We start from the raw sequence: 18,383 nt of genomic DNA on the forward strand, positions 1-18,383 counted from the left end.
GGGAAAAGTGGTATTTTACTGGATTTCAGTTTAAAAGAGAAAAGGGTTTTTTCTATTTCTTTTTCATATGTGAAGTCAGGAGGTTTGGAATATATATATATATATATATATATATATATATATACAGGATAAATTCATGAAGGAACTCTTTTTGCAAAACTTCTCGCTCTCTCAGAAAAGTCATCACACTCGGTGGCACGAGGTTTCTGCTCGTCTGCTGCTAACAAGCTAGCACTAGCATGTGCTAATATAATTGTTTTGGAGCATCTTCCACCAAGTCACCACCCTCCTCCCCCCCATGCTTTATCTAGACTTGCAGATGGTGACCCACTCTAATAATAGTCACTTAAATAGGACATGACTTTCTGATGCGCACATATGTTTGGTTGCTGCTCCCTCTCTCTCTCTGCCTCTCTCTGTCTGTCGGTCTTTGTGTTTGGCCCATTTGTTTTGCATCTCACTTTGTGCGTTGAAGCGCTGGCCGCTCGAGGATCTTCCTCGCTTGTCGTATGCTCTGACGGACGGCCTGCTCATGCAGAGCAGCCATGGTGCTGATGCCGGGCATGAAATGAAACATTCTCTTTATCAACTTGGCATGTCAACAGAGAGAGAGAGTGAGGGCTGAGGGGGGAGAGACGGAGAGAAAGGAAGATTCTCTGAAGACAGAGGAGAGGGTGCAGAGGGGTATCCAGACAGAGAAAGATATTATCACACATGGCTAACTAGCCATGAGCCCGGTCAGGGAAGTCATTTGACAATGCATGTGCACATATGTAAACACACACACACACACACACACACACACACACACACACACACACACACTGTTGCTTCAGACTTGTGCTGTGCTGAAATCAAAGCCTCTCCTCAGCCCTTTGCCATGACAACACAATGTTATTAAACTCATAAAAAGGATTTTTAATTCTCTTAAATGATTTTATGTTCTTTAAAAAAATATTTTAATAAAAGTTACACCAAAACCAAATCTCAGCATGTTCCAGACACTCTAATCAGATTACAGTTTTCAGTAATGCAGTAATGTAACAAGTTACTGTACTAAATTCAGTAATCACATTACAGTTACAATTATGTTGTTACTTCCATATTTTGATGTATTGTATAAAAGCTGCTAACAAAGGCTGTGATGAGCAGTCAGACTTGTAGCGTTGGAGCTGCTATGGTGATCGCTTTGGCGTCTCTTTGAAGTGGTTTTCTACTTTTCTTTGTTTTGCTGGTTTTTCTTTCATGCTTAAACACTAAAAGAAAGATCCCATGTGTAATAAGGATTTGTTTCAGGGTCTGGGAGCCTCAAGTTTATATTGTTAACTTTTCCAGAGTAACTCAAAGGTAATGCAGAAAGCAATGTAATAAATTAATTCAATAAAGTAACGTAGCACATTACTTTTTAGAAATGTAACAACAAATGTGTTTTGTGTGTGTGTGTGTGATGACCCCAGCATTGGTTGCAGGTTAACTTTTTAATTATTTATATTTTACCTGCCAGTTCAGCCAACTATGGAACCATGGAATATAAATAAAATAAAAATACTGATATCTATCTATCTATCTATCTATCTATCTATCTGTCATGGTCCTGGGTCGGTGACCCAGCGCTTTGAGTTTTGTTATTAGTATTTTCTAGTTTATTTCTGATCTTGTATTGGTTGTTGGTGTTTGGTTGTGTTTATCTTCCCTACCTGCGTCTCCCTCGGTGCTCTGTTCATGTCCTCGTGTTATGTAAAACAGTCTGTGTGTTTCCTGTTTTACTTTGTAGGGTTGTGTCTCGTTATGTCCATTAGTTCCAGCTGTGTCCCCTCCTGTGTGCCATTTCCTGATTACCTGGTGTGTGTATTTATAGTGGGTGTCGGTCTGTGTTCGTTGTCGGCTCGTCTGTGTTTCATGGTGTCTGTTCCTCGTCTGTGTCTCTCTGCCTCCTACCCCATTTGTATGATCCGGTTTGTTATTTAGCTCACCCAGTTTAGGTTATGTTCTGTCCTGCTTTCAGTTCTGTTATTTGTATACTGTAAATAAACCCTCACTCTCATCATCTTATCGGCTGTCTGCATTTTGGGTCCTCCGTTTCCTCCACACCACACGGCTCACCCCGCCAGCCGTGACACTATCTATCTATCTATCTATCTATCTATCTATCTATCTATCTATCTATCAGATAGATAGATAGATAGATAGATATCTAGATAGATAGATATCTAGATAGATATCTAGATATCTAGATAGATATCTAGATAGATAGATAGATATCTAGATAGATAGATAGATATCTAGATAGATAGATATCTAGATAGATAGATATCTAGATAGATAGATATCTAGATAGATATCTAGATAGATAGATATCTAGATAGATAGATAGATAGATATCTATATAATAGATAGATAGATAGATATCTATATAGATAGATAGATATCTAGATAGATAGATAGATAGATATCTATATAATAGATAGATAGATAGATATCTATATAGATAGATAGATAGATATCTATATAGATAGATAGATAGATATCTATCTATCTATCTATCTATCTATCTATCTATCTATCAGATAGATAGATAGATAGATATCTAGATAGATAGATAGATAGATATCTAGATAGATAGATAGATATCTAGATAGATAGATAGATATCTAGATAGATAGATAGATAGATAGATAGATAGATAGATAGATAGATAGATAGATAGATAGATAGATAGATAGATATCTAGATAGATAGATAGATATCTAGATAGATAGATAGATATCTATCTATCTATTATCTATCTATCTATATAGATAGATAGATAGATATCTATCTATCTATTATCTATCTATCTATATAGATATCTATATAATAGATAGATATCTATCTATTATATATCTATCTATCTATCTATTATCTATCTATCTATCTATTATATAGATATCTGTCTATCTATTATATAGATATCTATCTATCTATTATCTATCTATCTATATAGATATCTATATAATAGATAGATATCTATCTATCTATTATATATCTATCTATCTATCTATTATATATCTATCTATCTATCTTATATCTATATATAAAGATCTATAGATATAAGCAGGATTGTACATTTTACTATGGAGTGTACTGCAACTATGATGTGAGTACTCCATAGTTGGGTTTTGAAGAACAGTTTCTTTGATGCCCTTTTGCCGTCTATAGTTCAGTACATTGAAAGCCCAGCCCAGTGCACAGTCCCTGCTTCATGCCCACAGTCTAGTGATCACTCTATTTTCCTTTGTCAGTGCAAGCTGCTGCTTCAGACTGCTAAATGCAGCATATATGTAAGGAAGGTTCAAATTCACTCTCTTTTAATTCTTTCTAGTTACGAGCAAAGAGCATGACAAGGATCTTACATATGTCAGAGATTATAATGAGTGCCAGACAAACTGCACTCGTGGACATGCCAGAACCTCGTGGAATGATCCCTTGGTTGTGACAGAGCCCTTTTTATTTCCCTGATAAGACTTGACTGTGGTGGTGGTGGTGGTGGTGGTGGTGTGGCGATGGGTTGTAATGCTGACTCCGACCAGAAGAGGGCTCCCTCAACCTCTGGAGGCCTTAGGAGGGTTACAGCTGCAGTGAAGGGGCATGTGAGTCAGGAGAGGGTGATCTCAGAGAGGGTTTATCGGCTGGAAAATCTGAGTGGATAGATCAAAAATACTAATGGTGAGGGAGAGAACGTGCATGTCTGCACAACCACTGCTTAGCACAGAGAGGCTCCCTCCACACTGCTCAGTGCCTCGGCTGGAAACTGGGATTCCAGGTGTGCTGGGGAAAAGAGCACTTTGTGTTTTGTGGAAAAGTGATGTTTCCAGTTAGAGTTTAAAAGCGCAAAAATTACTGAAACTGATCTACCCCACCGGTGATAAATTGGTCACTCAGTGGGGACTTCTGGGGAGGTCAGTGGATGCCACCATCAGAGCAGTCTGGGTGTTTTAACGGCTCCACCGTGGGCGACTCCGATCTGACACACCTCACATCCCTGTCTATTGGAATAACGCGGGGGCGGTGTGACAGAACATGTTTCCCCCGCTGATATCTTGTTCCCCCGCCGGCGCCATCCGACAGTCAGAGTTGCCGCTCCGAGGAGAGCAAGGCTTTATAATTGTAACCACATCCAATTAAGTTTTCAATTCAGCCCCCTATTAATCAGGCCAGTGATCAGAAAGGCAGAAGCCACAGAGCATTTCCTGCAGAGACCTGTGAAGGGAGCGGTGTCTGATTCACAACGAGAGGATCGTTTCTGAGGGGAATATTTTTCTGCCTCTCAGTGTTTGGGCTTAAACTGCAGGAGGGGGGATGTTAATTCTGTGCCACAAAAGCAACCAACCGTTAACAGAGAGTTACATCCTGTTTAAAAGTTGTTTCCCTTTATCTCCTTCCTTTTTCATTAGTTTATGTGCGTCAGATTGTGGTTTTGGAGCTTTTTCTTCTTTTATGGGTTATGTAACATCGTCAGTTAAAATCATGTTTTGTTTTAGTTTGATTAAACTTGACATTTTTAAAAATGGCTGCTGTGCCCTATCTGCCAGACTACAGACACCTGACAGTGTTTCTTGAACGATGCATCTCATTACCTTATGACCATTTGTGACCTTTGTTTAATTGCTTTATTTTCCACTGTGTATTGAAAACATACCAATAATCACAGTGGAAGTCCAGCAATTTAATATTCTACTTATCAGTAATATGACTTGTGAGAAACAGACAGAAAAGGTCAAAATTGAAAAAGCAAAGGCAAAGATATTCTGACTTTTAGCTCTCAGTGCAGAAAAAGCTTTCACCTGGAATTCTGTCCCAGTCACACCAGTCAATAGTCACAGCATTGCACTCTACGTTTATGTGATTATGAAGCAGAAAGCTTCAGGGCTGAAGAATGAACCATATGGAAAAGATATATATAAATCTTATAAAGTTCGTATCTGTCTTGTTTGAAACTTGTATGAAAAGCATATAAGAGTGAAAACAGATATAAGATCCCTTGAAAAATTATATAAATTAAACTAGTATGTTTTGGATACTTGCTAAAACAATATATGAAAGTAATGAGAAAGTGGCCACTTTCATGAGTAAATCATATAAGCCTTATATGATTCACTATATGAAATAGGCCACATCTGATGCAAGTCTTTTATAAGTTTTTTCCATTTTTTTTCCATATGGGAAGCCAAGTCAAAGGTGACAAAAATTGCAGTTCCTCTAATGTCCACTTGAGGCTGGATCTAAAAGCCAGTTCCTCCCATTTTAGACTCACATGTTTCACTATCCAGCGTTTAAAACATTACAAATCATGTTTATAGACTCATACAAAAATGTTTTTGCCCATATTTTGGATAGTTTCCCCTGTTAGAGCTCATCTTTTTTCATTTTGGGTTTGGCCGCTTTAATTGACAGCTGTCTCGACACGGGCAGGTAGTATCTGTGAGCCAGTCACTACTAGACCTCTCCACTGTATTTGCTCTCAGTGGCTTTTTGAACATATTAATGACAAATAATATGGTTTGTTGTCCACTACAAATCATCCAAAAGGTTCTTGCTTCAGGATAAGTGAATAAAATTCTAGTATTATTTTAGTCTTTCCCTTAATACTAATTAGCTCTTATTTGTATCTTTGCACTTCAATAATACAGTTTATGGATGCGCCTGGTTAGCCAGCTTCATAGCAGATAACTTGGCTTCCAAATATATTGACGTCTTGGTCCAAAAGTTTCACACAGTGGTGCCTGAAATGGAAGCATCAAAATCCAAAACCAGTACTTGTGTCATGGTTGCTGTGTCCATTATTCCCCTCTGCTGTGGCCTGGTTCTGTCGGAGGTGTCTTCCTGTTCAAAAGGAGTTTATCCTTCCCACTGTCACCAAGTGGAGTTTTCTCTCTATTATTATCAGGTCTTTACCTTGTATTATAAAGTGCCTTGAGGTGACTGTTGTTGTGAAAAATTCACATTGAACTTTTAAATTAACGAGCATTTGGGACCATTTGGGACCGAGCATACTGGGACCTCCTGACCCAGTATGAACCTTCCAGATCCCTCAGGTCATCTAGATCCGGTCTTTTATCAGTTCCCAGAGTCAGAACCAGACACGGAGAAGCTGCATTCAGCTTTTATGCTCCTTATATCTGGAACAAACTCCCAGAAAGCCTCAGATCAGCTGAAACACTCAGTTTATTTAAATCCAGGTTGAAGACTCACCTGTTCTCAGCTGCATTTGAATAAAGCACCAAATCCGCACTTAAGCTTAAATTTCAAAACTTACATTTTAACTACTGATTTTATCAGTTTTGGTTTTATATACTGTTTTGTTTGTTTGTTTGTTTGTTTGTTAATTAGTTAGTTTGTTTGTTTGTTTGCTTGTTTTAATCAATTTTAAATCATGCTTTTTATTTGTTTTTGTTTCTAATGTCTCTGTAAAGCACTTTGAATCACCTTGTTGTTGAATTGTGCTATACAAATAAACTTGCCTTGCCTTGCCTTGCCTTGCCATTTAAGCTAACATGTTTAGCCAAGGAGTCACACGAGCAGACATGGACCGAGACTTCACTTCTTGTCCATGACGGTGAATAAGAGGGTAATATTTCCTGAGTATTTAATGAACTCAACTGAGACTATATTGGAGATATGTTACAGAAGAAAAAACTATAAACTACTGTATAACTGTAAAACTGTAGTGGGAGAAACAAAGATTGTTTTTCCCTCTAATAGAAAATTCATGTCCAAGAAAACAGGTTAATAAGTTAATTTTGGCTTTCTGAACTGCCACGAGCCTGTGCTGAGATGTAATCAGGCCATCTCTGCCTGATAACTGATACTCAAATCCCAAAAAGGCTTTGCCCCCGATATGACACAGACATTTTGCTGGTCATATCCAAGCCCTGGGTCTTCATTTGATCTTATTATTTTTATTCAATTTTATGAGTGGAAATTTCCTTCAGTTCGACCGTTCCTCTTGGGATTGTGTCGAATGTCATGTAAGTAACTGTGTGCCCATATGTAACCCAAAGCCTTGGGGTGTGACAGGGGAAGTGTATTGGGACATGGTTATAATCACGATCCATCTAATGGATCAGGCTGATCTAATCCACAAATAGTTACAGTTGAGCTTTGAGCTGCTAAATCCACTCGCAGCCGACTGTCAAACAATAACAGAAATTGAAGTCATTGTGGCGAGCTACCCTTTTTGTAATCCCCGTGATGAGTTAAAGTGTAGGAGAGAAAGCTTTTTGTTGTTGGACAGATTGTAATGTACGTGCTCTCGGAGGACGCAGCTTTGATCTGAACCACCGTAACGCACGGTGCATTTATCGCCTCACTGAAAGAGGTTTTAGTTTAATCTAAAATATTTGTTAGCATTTAAATGTTGGTTAAATTTGATGAACTCCTGCTTTTAAAAGGAGCTTTCAGTTATCTTTAGTTTGATTAAATTTTCATTACCAGACTGTAGTTTGGGGGTATACTTGAGCCCAGCTTACTTTTGATTCCCTTTAACCTTTTAAACCTTAGATCTTCATGTTTTACACATTTAACTTCACTGACGCAACAGAGGGTCACTCATTCTTATTACAACCTTTTATTTAGTTCATCTGTAAATTGGACCATGAAGGAAACTTTAGGTGATCGCAGAATAAACTGCTAACGTCTAACCAAACCGTTGCTGCTCGCTGAAAACAGCAGAACCCTAACAAACTTTGGCTAAACCCAGCAGTCCTGACGGGAATCCAAATCATTGACAGTGAGGAATAGACACAATAATCACTTTAAGTAAAGTCCAGCGAGTGATAAAGAGTGGTAAGTCACTGGGCTCAGACTGAATTCAAGCAGAAATGCTCAAGAATGGTGGAGAGCCAGTCTGCTGAGTGTTATTTAACATCTGTTCAAAGGTTTGGGGCTCTGTACAAAAGCCATGTGGACTCATTCCAATGTAAAAAAAAAAAAAAGAGAGACAAAACCTTATGTGAACCACAGAAGCATGAGATTAATAAACCACTAAAGAAAATTCTACAGAAATTTAGAAAAGTAGAATAAATTTTATATACTAGCCATTAGGGGTGGGGGAAAAAATGGATACTGTGTAGTATCGTGATATTTTGTTTGCTAATAATGTATCGATACAGGGACAGCAGAAATCGATATTTTGTTACAAAAAAGGTTTTTGTGGACTGACTTCAGAGCATGTTGATCCTTTTTCTGAGCAAGAATCCTGACATTCCTTCACTGTCCAAATGTGTTTAACTTTTTTTTTTTGGCAGCAATAAACATGACAGTTTACTTATTTTAATTTAAGACATGTTTTATTTTAATTAAGTGTAAAACTTTTTTTTTTTTTATTTAATGCAAAATTATATTTTGTTTTAATTTACTTTCAAATTCTTCAGTTGCTGAAGGGGCTGCATAGTTTTCATAAACTGCATAGTTCAGAATAGCTATAATTGTACCAGATGGTTGATTCAGTTAAGTTGGACTAGACTGTAATACAAACCGTTCAGTTTGTCAACAATAAAACTGAAATGAGAGAAAGACTGAGTGTGAGACTTTGATATTAGATAAAACGAATATTGATAAAGTTTATGTACAGAATCTAAATATCGCAAAATATTTAAAAAAATTGCAATAATATTGTATCGTGCGTTAAGTATTGTGATAATATCGTATCGTGGGATGTATGGTGATTCCCACCTCTACTAGCCATTATGTGAATAGAGCTGAATGCTGTAAATGGTGAAGCCTTAAGTCTCAGTGTGTTCCTTGATTTCGCATAGACAGATTAGAGTAAGCACAATATAAAATAAAACTTTTATTTTGGTAAATCTTGCTGCCAGCACTTGAATGTAATTTAACATTGGAGAGTGTTATAGTATAGCCAAGTAAGTTAAAAAGATCAATGATAATTAAAAAATCTAACTTGATTAAACATCATACTATATAAGTCTGTACACTGGCTAATGTAATATTATTTATTTCATTAATATTATTGATAATTTCATTGAATACTATTCATTTGTTATCTTTGATGAAAGCTCAGCTCAGATGGGACAGCAATTTGTAGGTATGCATGTTCTGAACCCAGCAGTCTCGGTGGGATAGGAGGGCAACAAAAGGTGTGTGTGTGTGTGTGTTCAGTAATACACGAAACAGATTTAACTGTGTTTGAGGAGAAAGTGGTGACAACATGGCTGACTCATAAGTCTGCTGTCGCTCAGCATGTGAAACGGGGATAAGCCCTCAGCCTGAACAATAGACTGGGCCCCCTGTACAGGCATCTGACATGCTTTAGCTCAGATTAGTGTGTAAAATATAGGTTATCCTCCGAGGTGACAAATGGGCTTCATAGAAGTCGAAACAGTGATGCTGATTTGACACAGTGCTGCTGTTTTAAAGCTCCCCCATTATAAAGCTGTTTATTTGTGTATTTGATAAGCAATATGCAAATAGACATGTGCCATAAACCAAGTTCTTTATTGCATGCTTAGACACGTAACCCATAAACTGAATGAAATCATTAAAAAATATTTGTTATTTTTATAGTCGTAAGATCAAAGTGCAGATGTTTTAAAAGTTATCTGATACTGAACAGCTACAAAAAGATTAAAGCTTTATTAGCGCCGAGAAATACATGCTCTTAGTGGGAATGGGACATATTAAAGATTAATCGTCACTACAATAATGTAAAGTAAAGCAACTGGTCACAACAATTAATTTAAGCCATTCATGCTCAATAAGTCAGTAACTGTACATATAATATTAACTAGGAAAAGTAGCTCTATTGTTTTACTACCCGTTGCTTTTAATTCACACATTTGCATTTGTGATAGGGGGTAATTAGGATCTATTTATTATTCACACAATCCCTCATAAAAGGCTAATGAGCATTTGTTTTGACGACAGTAAAAATGCAAGAGAAAACGATTTATATTTGTTAGCACTCACAGGTCATTATGCTGCAGCTATTTGTCAGGGGCGTAGCATCCCCGGCTTGATCTGAGTCAGGGAGAGAGATCACTCATTCATTCTTCCTCTTGGGACAAAGATCCAGCTGTATTTCTAAGAGACATTATTATTATTATTATTAGTAGTAGTGTTATCATTATTGTCATTGTTGTTGTTGTTGCTTTTATGGTGTATTTGTTTATGGTTTATACTACCTTTAGTTTTTCCACTGATGCAATTTAACTGACGCTATTATTAGTTTTTGTGTGAAGCTTTAAATGCATTAAATAAATAGACAAAGTCATGTTTTTGTCACTTTGGAGTCTCAGAGCCATAATTTAAAGAGAGATTTTGATGCACAGATTTATGAACAAGCTCTACGCTGTCATTGGCTTAGAGCCATGTCAATCAAATCATAACCGCCTCAAACTACATTTTTTAAAAGCGGTTTTAAAACTTCCTAGGCGATTTATGTTTTGTTTTTTTAAACTCACCTCCAGTGTACTTTAAAATGTCTATTTTGTGTAGTTAATGAAATAAATTGCAATAAATAAATAATTTATAAATGACTTTAAAAAAAATGCGATGGAAAGGAAGATGGAAACTTTGGGGTGGGAGGGGCACCGTAAGGTAAGGGTTACGGCAGAGATACTTGTCACGTGACAAACTTAACTTAAATTCATAAATTTTTAACCGGTTATGTTAAGAAAATTTCCCCAAAAACCGTTTTACTGTATTGAATTAGCCATTAAGAGCTAAAAGAATATATTCAAAACGCAATGAGTTTTTTGCATTCCAGTGAATTTGAAGTCAGCTTGCCCCACCCCTTAGCTAGCTTATAATTTTCTAGAAGCTCAAGTTTGACAACCTGGCTTAGTCTGAACTGTGTCCAGTGAGAAAAAAAGTCGACAGGTAAGACGTACCAAAAATAGTTCAATAAAGTTAGCATAGTGACTGCTGAGTGGAAAATACGTTACATTTATGTAGTTAGCTTAGCTTGTTTTAGTTAGCTTAGCTTAGCTAGCCTGAGCGTGCTTGTTGATAGCTTAGCTGAGATTCACACTAGCTAGTTAAATGTACAGGTGTTACTGCATGGCAGCCAGGAAGGCTCTGTCAACTGCAAGACTTGATACATAGAATACATGGTCATTCAAATATAAGTTGTGAAGTACAACTTAAAAATGACTTGTTTGGCTCACTGAATCCTAAAAGAACATATGTTTGATGAAAGTTTTAAATATAACTCCTGCTAATCATCGAGACAATACTTTTACCAGAGAAATTAGCTGAGAAAATAACATGTAAACAAAACAAGATAAACTTTGAGCATTTTTCTATATTGTGTTACAAAACTGCAAATATGATAAAACATACAATATCAGAAGATATGGAAATTCAAAACATTAAAACAATGAGCATTTTCATGATGGTGCAAGCCTTTAAATTATCCCAGGTATGGCCTAAATAATACACGATCTGACGAATGAGCACTTTCATTTACATTTCATTTGACAACTTGTGCCACTGTTCTTGATGAGGATGCTCCTTTACAATATGCTCAGCATCCATCGTGGTGGAAACGGTGTAGAAATAGTGTGTGGAGTGATGATTGAGGGGAAATATCAGAAAAGCTCTCCCCTCGATGCAGCGCCAAGACGTTAATGGCTCAAAGGTGAGAGGGCCGATGAACTAGCATGTCTCCACTCTCCTGGAGGCTTGCTGGCCTTCACCTGTTCCCTGTCTTCTACTCCTCCACCGAGTTTTCCCCCCTGCCCCGCAACAGACGTCTTATCAAACGTGACTGATTGCTGTAATCTGGACTCTAGGCAGCCATTAAGCAAATTACCTGAATCATTGCAGGATTAGTCTCATTAACACATGATTAGCATCAAATTAAAATAATGAGTGTTTAACTTGTGATGTCTTCCAGTTGTTGGAACAGCTTGATCAGCCACACCAGGCTGACAGAGGGGGCAACCCTGCGTGTCAGGGGTCCTAAATTGGCAGGGGCCAGCCGTGGTGAAGGGGATGGACCTTCACTGGATTACCAAGAGTCGCCTGGCTGAAGGTAAACCTTTAATCTCAAGGTATTTTGCTGAAACATGTCACCCCAGGGGTTGCATTATAATTTGTACAATGTCCAGTTTGCCAAAATGAACACCAATAAACAAGTGTCCATTTGACAAGAAAGCTGTCCAGAAAAAAAAGGAAATATGGCATTTATTTTATGGATTTTGTTTTTATTTGCACAAAATCCATAAAATAATCGATGCCAAATAACATCAAAATACTTGGTTAAAGCTGAGTGAACGCCGAGCCCAGAAGCCAGACCCTGAACTTCAACAGGTAACAAAGGCAGTGATGAACAGTCAGGCTGCAGCCTGCGTTTCTATTCGCTCATGCTTCTACAGTAGAATCACTGTAGCGATAGCTTCAAAGTGTCTTTGTGCTGATTTTCATTTTTGCTCTGTGCCATCAGCTTTGTGTTCATGCTAAATACTAAGAGAAAGATCATGCACACCCTGATTGGGTAGGGATTTGTGTTGGTGTGTGGGCCTGTAGCCTGAGGTTTATATTGGTTAAACTGTAATTACGAGACACTGGGTTTCAGGCCATTTTACAGACAAATGTAACATGGAGTATAATAAATTACTTTGGTAAACTGTTCTCTTGGGAGTAACTAATTACTTCCACTGCATTACTTTAAAAGGGGACATGAAACACTACACATATAAACGCTAATTTGCACCATTGAGTCCTGCGCTCAAAAACTGACATAGATGTAACTCTGTCTGTGAAGCTTAAGAAATAAGTCCTTAAAGTTAAAGTTAAAAAAAAGTTTAGCACCACCTTCTGTCAGTACGGAACGTGACCTCATATGGTTGGTTGGTTGGTTGGTTGCGGCTAATAGCTAACATAAACTAATGTAAGTCTAACTAGTGACAGAATCGATTATGAAAAAACGACACCAAGAGGATGTTAAAACCGAGTATATACTGTCTGCTTTCGCTGTCTGTCTCTTTAGCAGTAAGGTTGTTCAGACTGATAGAAACATATTTTTCCTCTGGCCGAGTGTACCGAGCGACACGATCAGTGCTATTTTATACAAGCAAGTTCAGACAGTTTACAACATAACAGCTCACTACATGCACATCACACCACAAATGTAACTACGTTTCTTACTGAAGCACAAGCACGAATCCCATCAGCACGTCTGCAGTGCTCCGAGGAAGAGATGCCCACTTTTTGGAGACCTTGTTTTTTTCCCCTCACATCATTTCACTGATTAAATTACTTTATTATATTAGTGATCAAAAGCGAAGCCCAAATGTATGTGAAGGAGACTGTAATGTGGAGATTTTTATTTCCCTGCGGACATACTGATGGATCTTAGGATTTCCAATCATCTTGGGTAAGAAACAGTTTTGTTTTTTGTGTTTGTGACTCCTGTTTGGTGAACCCTCAAAGCAGAGCCAATGAGACCCCAGTGAGAATGAGACCCAAAGTGATAGCTTACCAATAATATTATATAGTAAAATCGAATTTGCTAAATTCTTATCAATTCCCATCCATCCCTAATGGAAAGCAAAATAAAATTGTGCTTATTCATTAGTTATTTTCTTCCACAATTTAATTCATTATTATGACTTTATTGTTATTATTGTATTGTTGAGATATCCCACTGTGAAACGTGATATAATGTCACTTATTAATTCTATTAGGTCAATTTATAATTTAAAAATTTAAACAATTGTGATTTCATAGTTGTATTTATTATGTATACATGGATTAAAAACAACAACAACAACAAAAAAAAACCCCAAGGCTGTATGACGTCTATTTTAAAACTTGCTCGTAACAAGATTTAGAAAAACCTTCGACTGTTCGTTCAAATCCCGGAGTCCGCAGACATTTAGCAACATCTGTCAAACCATAATTAATCAACATTCACAGATGTTGCTTTCTTTCAACCTGTTGACATTTCCCCAAAAAGCTCTTGGAACAGAGAACATCAGATTACTTTAATAAATACCTAAATGTTCCACATTATCATCCATACAATCCACCATCAGGCCCTTTTCACCTCTATGAAGTGAAGATGAGCAAATGTCCCGAATCAGCAGAGTGCAGTGCACCTTCTGCTCTTATCTCAACAGAAGATTTATTTTAATACCAGAAATGCATATTTAGTAACCGCTAAGTGTAGTTAAAAACTCTAATGCTAACCTGCTGCTTGGAGATTATGGACACAGAATGATATTATGTTTTATCAGAGGAGCGGGGGTGTGTGGATGTCAAGTGCTCGCCCAGATGCACGATTTAATACCATACACACTGAGTACAATTCCCTTTTTTTTGTACTAATGAAAACAATAGCAGCACTAAACACTTCAGCCCACATTTAATTTAATCTTTGAGGGATTATCTTCTTCGGCTAATGTCAGAGTGTAAGAAGCCCTGTGAATATTAAATACATTTCCTCTGCAGATGCTCCGGCAACATTGTCAGGATAATGTCAACAGATTTTTTTCTGAGTTTCTTCATATGGGTGGAATTACTTCATGAAACATTTATGGGGAGGCGTTTGCCTTTCCTGAGTTCTCCATTAAACTTGAATGTCATGACACGAAGGGGCGGGGTTTGAGGATAAAATTTGTGTTAATGGCCTTGTGTTCCTTTGGCTTTGGCTAAATTAAAGGGCTTAGCAAATCCATCTTAACCGTGACTATACTGCCACGGGGTGAAGGGAGGAGAAACCCGCTGCAGCATTGTGCAGGATATTATATCTTAGAATAATCAGCTGAAGCTCTGATTCAGTGTGTGGTATGAATTGAATAAATTCATGCATTAGTTAAGTTTGAAAAACGAACACACACAGTTTGATCAAAGTTGTTTTTTTTGATTGTTCTGTTTGAAAGGGAACCTCTTACACTTTTATGCATGTTTATATATGCATGCACACGTGCACGCAGTATATTAATTAAGTCATACTACCAATAGGTTTGGCAGGAGCCAGTACACAGCAACACACTACCAGGCATGAGAACAACAAAGTGTGTGAGGTGAAATATGATGATATGATCCTGTAAGAACAGAAGCAACATGCAGAGATAAAAACAAGTTCAAACTGTGTTGTGTGGTAGAAATAAGTGAAAATTAGTTCCAGTGCAAAACTAGCAAGTTGACTGCAGCTGTGCAGTCATTGGAGAGCAGTTTGGGGTTGGACTTGATCCTTAAAGAATATTTGAATGGTTCCCTCTGAAAATTGAATGGTATTTTTGCTTGAAATGCTTTGCTGGAAGTGGATAACAGTCCCCATGAACAGTTCAGCTTGTCAGCTTCCTTTTTCCTGATAGTTTAAGCAGAATGCAGCTTGTTGTAAATGGTTCTTATATAACACTTTTCTACTCTGCCTGAGCACTCATGGTCCTTTATACAACATGCCTCATTCAACCATTCACACAAGCACTTTTTTCTATGCTTTTTCCTACTGAAGTGCTAATCTAATATTCACACACATTCACCCCACAGCCACTCCTTGTAGTTCCATGTTTTTTAAAGGGAGGGAAGATAGTAAAAAAGTGACTGGATGAATGAATTTGGATAGTAGAGACAGAAAACAAAGAGAAAAGAAGAACAGAGGAGAAAAGATGTAAATGGGCGCTTATAATTTGAGGTTTTTAAAATGACGACAGGAAACATACACGAGCGGACTCACAAACAGCTGAAGTACAGAGATTTTTAGGCGAGACACTGAAGCACTAATATAAATGTTTAAACACAATCTAAATGTAGCTGAAATTGGAATGGAAACAAAGCAAATAGAGAATTGTAACAAATCTACCAATCCATGCCCTATCTGAGGTCAGTCAGAAGTACAATTTTCAAGATTTCTTCCCCTGAAAATGCTGTAAAGACATCATGAGCTAGTTGTCTAGTTCTGTGGTGGAAAACAGCTTTCTATCAACCACATTTATGTACTGTTTGTCATATTTAATTGACAAACGGTAGATAGTTTTAATTTTTATCAGAGGAAAAACACAGAAAGCCAATTTTTTTTTTTTCCATGTTGGGCATGTTTGCTGTATACTTTATATTTCACTCACTTATTTAACACTGATTGTGTTAAATATTATTTTCTTTTAAATGGAGATTTGTTGATGGTTTGACTTGATGGCCATGAACAGAGTACCACCTTGAATTTCACTTGTCTAAACTAGGGCTGCCACGATTAGTCGACTAGTCACGATTACGTCGACTATCAAATTCGTCGACGACTGATTTAATAGTCGACGCGTCGTTTGAGGCTTTGTAAGATCCCAAAAGACGCAGGAATAAGTAGTAGGATTTAAGAGTGTAATAACGGACTGAAACAGAAGATGGCAGCACTGCATGTACAAGGATGCCAGCTGCCGTTAAACCCCGAAGAAGAAGTAGCTCTGTCCCAGAATTCATAGCGCAGCCCAGCTCAGTTTCCAACAATGGCGGCAGCTAGTTAGTTTTAATATTACTCTTATTATTCTTTCTGGGTCACAAAATAAACGTTTAACATATTTTCAGGCGAGAATGTAGCTGTGTAAACCTCAAATATCTGCTCAGTTTATCAAGACACCACATATTTTCAAAAGCGCTCCAACGTTTTCGGAGATGTCTGTTACCCACTAGCTCGATAGCTAGCCGGGGGCAAGGCTCACTAGAGCCGTGAGAACACCGGACTCCCGACAAATCGTTTTCAAACCCACCGCAGTCTTTCACTACTCAGGTTAAACATGATATATAAGTCACTTAGATAGATGTTTTTAGTATTTTATTTGTTCCTGAGTAAATCGGTTTGGCTGAGATTAAAGTTATAGTTTTTACACAGCTGAATAAACCTCAAGCAGACAGCTGATTATCAGAAGTGTGAGATGCTCGAGAATATACTCCGGTGTCCTGTTATATTTTAGATAGCAAGGAGTTTATTAAACTTCACCGAAACAATCTGCAACAACAACAATCTATCATCTTGTCTTTATTTTTAGTTAGCACATACCTTAAACACTTAAAGCTGTAAGCTAATGATAGTTATATAAGAGCAGATGCTGCTGGTGCAATAAGCTGTACGTTTTACGTCCAATGGATGATGATCTGATTAGTCGACTAATCGCAAAAATAATCGGTGACTAGTCGACTATCAAAATAATCTTTTGTGGCAGCCCTAGTCTAAACACTGTCGTTTCCAAGTATTCATTAAACATTGCAATGTCAAAACGTTGTAAACTACTGTGGTTTTAAGTACTTTCTGAGCAGGTCTAGGTTAACTATTGACACGGTGCTTGAACAGACCCTCGGGTATGTTAAAAATCAGAAACATCATCAGCTGTGTTGCCATTTTTCCTCCCAGCAAAAGAAGTTTACAGTAGCCTGTCTCTGTTTGTAACCAGTGTGGATTATACATTTGCATCATCCGTAAGCGACGGTGCCGATCTTTACTAAAATTCAGCAACTCTAAAATGGCTTTGGTTCTTTCAGAAATCACTTATAAAGTAGACAAATTTAATACCCAGAGCCAAAACTCACTAGCATTTGCATAGCGGCTGACAGTAATTTCCCCACATTGTTATTGCTTTATGTCTGTCTGAGCCCATCTGTGATCTCTGTAGCGGCGAACGGTATTTCTCACTGAGCGCACTGTTGGGCTGGCGTACTGCTTTTTTCTGCAAGTGAATGAAAAGTCATCCTAAGGACATAGCGACACAGCCTAATTGCAGTTGATTAATAAAATACTAGCGCAGGCACCAGTTGGCAACTTCATTATTATGTTTCTCAAACAGATTAATTGCGCTGAACAATATGAGCCTGCCACCAGTGATAGCAAGACTTTGGATACAAAGGCAGTCATCAAGACTGAGCCTGGCTTACATTAGTCATTTTAAATAGCTCACTCAATGATTACTCTCATGTGCAATCTCTGAGGTACAGGGATGTGGCGTTAGGAGCAAGCAGATGCCCAAATGTCTAACAAGTACAACTGATCGTTGTTTTCAGAGCAAAAGACATTTAAATCACTGTCAGTGTGGCCACTATGAAAACAACTTTGCAATAAAATCTTTATATTTATCAGAACATAAGACCCAAATATTCCACATACTCATAGTGCCCGTAGTTTTTGCTTAGACTCAGTTAATGAACTTAAGCTGAAGGGAAAAGAGGATCCTTCCCTCACGACAGCAAATAGCCAAGGGCAATAGCCGATAACTAATGTGTGGAATATTGCAATTAGCATGGCAAAGTACTTACAGGGATCAAATTAAAAAATTCATTAACGCTCGCACTTAATTAAGAAACACTTTTCGGTTTACATGATAAATTATGACACCTATTAAATCTTCCACTACAAGCTGTAATGGCCTTCTTTGCTCCTGGGTATAGGCAGTGTT

The 18,383-nt window shown here is 37.6% G+C and overlaps 1 long non-coding RNA gene across 2 annotated transcripts in view; it reads left to right on the forward strand.

Annotated features, from left to right (window-relative positions):
* Positions 1-18,383, forward strand: part of LOC146506195 (uncharacterized) — a 142,492-nt gene that overhangs the window by 35,502 nt on the left and 88,607 nt on the right. Inside the window, exons 1-2 of one of the 2 annotated variants that reach the window (XR_014877188.1) lie at positions 10,600-10,875; positions 11,894-12,031. This is a non-coding gene — a long non-coding RNA (uncharacterized LOC146506195). Of the gene's footprint in view, positions 1-10,599; positions 10,876-11,893; positions 12,032-18,383 lie in introns of those variants that run through there. The other variant, XR_014877189.1, reaches the window with a different exon arrangement.

Source organism: Neolamprologus multifasciatus, chromosome 12 (assembly GCF_963576455.1).
Source record: "Neolamprologus multifasciatus chromosome 12, fNeoMul1.2, whole genome shotgun sequence".
Taxonomy (NCBI): domain Eukaryota; kingdom Metazoa; phylum Chordata; class Actinopteri; order Cichliformes; family Cichlidae; genus Neolamprologus; species Neolamprologus multifasciatus.